General features: G+C 37.5%; 1 protein-coding gene and 1 long non-coding RNA gene across 6 annotated transcripts in view; one reads left to right on the top strand and one right to left on the bottom strand.

The window, feature by feature from the left end:
- Positions 1-6,000, top strand: part of Jhy (junctional cadherin complex regulator) — a 62,357-nt gene that overhangs the window by 22,660 nt on the left and 33,697 nt on the right. The window lies entirely within an intron of this gene.
- LOC104857971 overlaps positions 755-6,000 on the bottom strand; it is a 5,539-nt gene continuing 293 nt past the window's right edge. Inside the window, exons 2-3 of the long non-coding RNA XR_779022.3 lie at positions 4,804-4,906; positions 755-826 (exon numbers count right to left, since the gene is read on the bottom strand). This is a non-coding gene — a long non-coding RNA (uncharacterized LOC104857971). The remainder of the gene's footprint in view (positions 827-4,803; positions 4,907-6,000) is intronic.

A 6,000-nucleotide genomic window follows, 5' to 3' on the forward strand; every position in this document is an offset into this window, starting at 1 on the left:
CCTTTTATTCATAGATCTGCTGATTGTCCATTAAAATGCACTTTGATTGCATGGTAGGATCTTAACCACATGATGTGTGGAGCAAAGCATGAATGTGAAAACTAACTCACACTAGAGGGCACTTGAGCATTGCCGTGAGGCAGAAACTTTGCTGGTGAATATTCAGTGCTAGATTTTATTCATGATTTGTTCAGTAGCCAGAGGTATTTGTCTGAAACTCATTAGTCTGAGTCAATTTATGATCTACTATTAAAGGAAATTGTGTTTTGAAAAATGAACCACCCCTCTATCTTGAGTCTAATGTGACTTTGAAGATGAAGGTGAAATGTATTATGAGTTACGAAGAGAAATAAGTGCTTTATGTATGTTATTTGGCTCTTTCCTAGTAATTTCTTAGAAATTAGAGATGTTTTACAAATGTAAATATAGAAAGGTAATTCAATAGTCTATAGTATTTAAGACAATATAAAACCATAAGTAGAATCCATTACTCAGATCCTCTGTCCACTCTGTGTGTTGCAGTTGAACACATTTGCAGCTGTTAATGAGACAATGGTCAGTCAACAAATATTTATTGAGCACCAACTGTGTGCTAAGTTCTCTTTCAATGTTAATGATGTAATAGACATATAGATCTCCTTCCACAAGTTTACATTCCAGTCCTATAATACACATAAAAGACATACAACAAAATAATTTCAGGTTCTGATCATCACCATCAGGGAGGCTCCATAAACTTAAATGAAGTAATGAAGGGCAGTTTAACTGGGCTGTTCATCTGGGTGCTTGGGGAAGGTCTTTCCGTGGAGACCTCATTTGAGTTGAGCTGTGAAGAGATAAGAAACAGACAAGCACAGTGCCATCTGGGGAAATGCTTCAGTTTGCCCTGCCTTGGTAGCAGCATTCTTGCCTGGGAGCAACCTAATTTTGTGGGAGAAAAGACAAAACCAAACCAGAAATACTGTTTTGTATGTCCGACCATCATGGATCAGATAGTGGGTCTTCAGTGTAACACTTACTAGATATTTGAACAGGTAACACTTTAAACCTAATCTTCCTCATCTATTATGAGGTCAGTTTCTGCTTTGGAAGTCTACTTGAAGAATTTGTACAAAGCTCCTTACGTATGACAGACCCTCAGTAAAGGGAATCTGTTAGTTCTACTTGGCAGCCCTTAAGCCATGGAAGGGTAAGGAATCCACTCAGGGAACAAGCCCTTTTAAACATCCTTTTCTTATTTTTTCAGGGTACAGTGGCTCGGAATAAAAGAATATAACTTCAGGTAGAATAAGGACAAAAGGTAGCTGTCTTCAAAGGAAGTAGAGTAGGCACATTTCCACTAATTCTATGGCCCACTCTCTCCTAGCTTCTTTGCTTCGGAAAAATTTAGCTACTGCCTTAGTTAGTTATCTCTTGGACAAATTATCTGACACTCCCAATTTAAAGGAGTAGAGGTTTATTTTGGCTCGATTTCTTGAGTAATCATCCCATAATCAGCTGGCTCCAAGGCAAGAAGGGTGTGGTAGAGGAAAGCTGCTCACACAGTGACAGCGAGGAAGTTGAGAGAGGAGAGGAGCTAGTGACCCACCTCCAGTCAGGCCCCTCCTCCAAGCACATGAGACTTGGGGAAATTTTAGATCTAAACTGTTAACACCCTCCTTTCGAGGTTGAGCTCAAAATGTCCCCGTGTGTAGATTTCTGAATATCATCCCTCCCACATCCTCTCTCACACCTGAACATCCCTCATGGAAATTTGTGCCCACGTTGCAGTTTTCCTTTTCTGAATGCCTTTAGATGACTATGAGATCCTTACGGTCATGAGCTGATTGTGTCTGGATCCCCAGAGCCCAGAATACAGTAAGCACAATCTAAATATTTGATGAAAAACTATAACTTTTAAATACTTTTCCTTTGGTCCAAAATCTTACTCTTTTTTCCATGCTAATCTCTGTATTGTTCCAATTTTTGTTGTTGTTGTTGTTGTTGTTGTTGTTGTTGTTGTTTTGAGACAGGGTCTCACTGTGTAGTTGAGACTGACCTGGAACTCACTATGTAGCCCAGGCTGGTCTCAAACTCACCATGATCCTCCTGCCTCAGCCTCCCAAGTGCTGGGATTACAGGTGTGCGCCACCACTCCCAGCATTGTTCCAATTTTAGTATATGTACTGCCGAAGGGGGCACATGTTTTTTTTTTAATGAAAAAAAGATTAACATAAATTTGTACTGTTTATTTAAATGCTGGAATATGAAGTCAAAAGACCTGAGTTGAACCCTATTAATTGTTTGTTTTTTGGGGAACCAGGGATTGAACTCAGGACCTTGTGCTTGCCAGGCAGGTGTGGTGCCACTGAGCTACATTCCCAGTCTGAACCCCATTATTATTACAGCCATTTGTTGTCTTTGGCACATGAAAATACTCTGTTGGGCCCTGTTTCCTCATTTAAAGTGAAATTACAAATGTTTGCTTTGTACCACAGATTCGGGATTACTGGGATCAAATGAGGTATAAAAGCTTTTTGTAATCATAGCCTTTTATAAATATGTTCATTGTTGAATGGTTTGAACTTATAGTCTTCTAGTGGATAAGATTACTAAGTGTTATATTGCTCTTCTTTTCCTTTCTTTTGAATATAGTGGAACTGTAGTTTGCCCATAAAATAATGTTTTACCTTTATTTAAATTATGAACATCTTTTTATAATTACTTTGGCTGGAAAGAATTCTTTTTAATGGAAATCTTCCAGTGTGATAGTGATTTTCAGTTCCCTCTCTTCTATTATACTTGTAACAAATAGTCTTCTCCAGGGTAGGAAATCTGTAGATGTTCATTGATTGATAGATGTCCTATTTTGCCCTTTGCTACTGCCATAAGAGCACTTACTTATGACAGTATAATTTCAATTCAACTTTATGGTTTTTTCAATACAAGACATTTCTTAAGACAGCTTTCTTGTGTGCGCTGTTCGGCACTTAGTTGCTTAAACTACCAATTTGTATGATCTACAGAGTGACACTTCATTAATTCAACATTATTGAGGGATCCATAAAAAGAAAACTTCCCATGTAATGAAAGCATGCCCTTTTGAAGTCAGAAATTTAACATAATTAATCACTTTTAAGGATTAATCATTTTTAAGCTTCCAAAACTGTACCTAGCATACTTGACAATTCTATTGCATTTTTCTGTAGTGGAGTTAGAGGTTGTAGCAATGTGCATGATTCTTTTCCTTGTTACTAGATAACAGAGTGCACGAACCTGCTCTTGAACATGGTCTAGTGGGAAGCAGACATGTAAATAATCAGGACCAAGTGAAAATTGCTATACAGGATGAGCATACCTAATCCAAAAATCCAAAATCCACAGTGCTCCAAAATCCAAAGCTTTTGAGCACTGACGGTATGACAAATGAAAAATTTCACATCTGACCTCAGGTGATGGGTCACAGTCAAAATGCAGGTACACTAAAAATATCACATGAAATTACCTTCAGGCTATGCGTATAAGGAGTATGTGAAATGTAAGTGAATTTTATGTTTAGACTCAGGTCTCCTCTCCAGGATATCTCCTTTTGTATATGTAAATATTCCAAAATCCAAAACATATAGTCCAAGCGTTTTAAACAAAGAATCACCAGCCAGTACTAGCCACATGTAAGGTACTAAAGGAACCCCAAAGAAAGAGTGAATAAGTTTGTCTAGGGATATCAGAGAGGGCTTCCAAGAGAGGTGGTCATGGATCTGAAATTTGTGGTTTGTTGATTTGTTGGCTGGTTGATTGATTATGGTTTACTTACTTATTGTGGTGCTGGGAATTAAACTCAGAGTCTTTGCACAAAGTTACAGCCCCAGTCCTTTTAATTTTTTTTTTAGTTAGGATCTCTCTAAGTTGCTATGCCTTGGTTGGACTCAAACTTGCTATCTTTCTACCTCAGCCTTTTAGAGTGCTGGGATTACAGGTATGTGCCCATGCTTGGCTGGAACTGATTCTTTAACAAGAAGTTGACAGTGGAGGTGACAGTAGAGGTACTGAAGGTGAAAAGAGCAACTGCAATGGTCTGGAGTGTGGAAGAATACTGCCTAAGCAGAAGTCTGCAAGTAAGGCAGGAAACTCTAGAAGTAATCAGGAATTAGTAGCTGGCCTACTGAATCAAATATACGTGCTGAAGCAAATATAAAAAGTGATTACCACATACCTTAACTATTTGTTTTTCACTCTCAATAAATAAATATACATTGATTTGCCAGGTTTTTACTGAAGGGCCAAGACCCTTTCTACCAGCACTGATTCTGTTGATTAGAGTTTCACATTGTATTTCTTGAATCAATTTGAGACCACTTATGACTTCCAGTTTTGATTTTTCAAAAGGAAAGTACAAATTTAAGAAGGCTTTAGGGCTGGGGACTTAGTTCAATATTGCCACACCAGCCTCTCAAGTGCAAGGTCCTGAGTTCATTCCCCAGTACTGCAAAAAAACAAAAAACAAAAAAAAAAGCTTTAGAAACAATTTAAGAATATAACTTCTCTGGATTTTGTTTTTTATAAATGCTTCCCCTAATCTTTTAGTTTAGCTTTGTCTAGTTTGTTTTTTGCTTTTGTCCCCACATGTTATTTTGACATTTGTTTGTATTAGTTCATTCTAGATTATTTAACTTAGTTTTCATGAAAATCACACTATTTTGTTCATATTCAGATTGCTCCAGATCATCTAATCTTTAAATAAATTTCATTACTTTCACAAATACAGTAGGAATTAAACAGGTTCTGGAACAAATGTAAAAGACTCTTGGTAGACACACAACTCACCTAGAGGCAGCAGAAGTTCCAGGGCATCCTAGAGATCCTACAAGCATTCTTCAGTGGACACAGGTGGGTTGTCTCCAAGAAGAACCAGAGAGTATCATCAATTCTAAGAGTTGGTTAAGGAGAAAGGTGGACCCTGCTGTAGTTGTTTGTGACTAGATTATGGTGATGGGCATATGGGTTTCTAGAGTAGAGAAATCAAGAGGTGTCTTCTTATAAAAGCAACCCTTGTAGGTCATTTTAAAGCAGACACTCTCAAAGTCTTCTCCAGCAGCACAGCATCAACACCACCTGGGAATTTATTAGAAATCCTTGCCTCATCCAGATCTCCTGAATCAGAAACACATGGGTGAGGCCCTGAAATCTGTTTTTAACAGACTTTCTGTGTGATTGTGATACATTCTCAAGTTTAGAACCACTGTGCTACAGAATTGGACCTTGCCTCTAACTGACACACAAATCATTGAAGAATTGTAAGAAGGGACCAGTTTGAGTACAAAGTGTGACATTTGGTTTTTTTTTTTTAAACCTCTGCCTTGACCATCCAGAAGTCACACATATTCCTAATTTGTTCTGGAGAGTTCAACTTTTTGGATAATTAACCTTTCTATAGGTTACATGATATACTCTTAAAATCTCTTTTGCATTCTTGAGGTAGCCAGTTACTTCATTCATATATTTAATAAGAGTTTATGATGCATCAAACATTGTCATAGGTAGTTGGGCTACACTACTAAAAAAAAAAAGACAAAACCCCTGCCCTTGGGAGGCTAACTTTATTAGGAGGAGATGTACAATAGACAGAATAAGTAAATTAGTGTTTTTGCAGAAGGTAAGGAAAGAAACAAGTGGTAAGGATTGTTGAGGCGGGGTTGGGGGAATTACAGTTTCATATAGATCATGAGGCATGGGCTTCTGAGAAGCACATGAAGGAGGTGAGAGAGCATACCAGGCAAATATCTGGAGAAAGAAGATTTCAGAAAGAGGACAAAAAAGGTCATGGGCTGAAAGATGCTGGGACCCAGTGAGCATGAGGAAGAATGATGATAATGTCCTAGTTTCCACTTTATATTTTGACATTTGGTTGCTGGATTTAATATAAATCACAAATCCAGTGAAATAAGTAGATTATGAGGAGTAATTGAAAAATGCTGTACAATGAATTTTTTTTTTTTTTTTTTTTTTTTTTTTTTTTTTTTT

This window comes from Fukomys damarensis, unplaced genomic scaffold (genome assembly GCF_012274545.1).
Source record: "Fukomys damarensis isolate Sample0158 unplaced genomic scaffold, DMR_v1.0_HiC HiC_scaffold_16, whole genome shotgun sequence".
NCBI classification, from domain to species: Eukaryota; Metazoa; Chordata; class Mammalia; order Rodentia; family Bathyergidae; genus Fukomys; species Fukomys damarensis.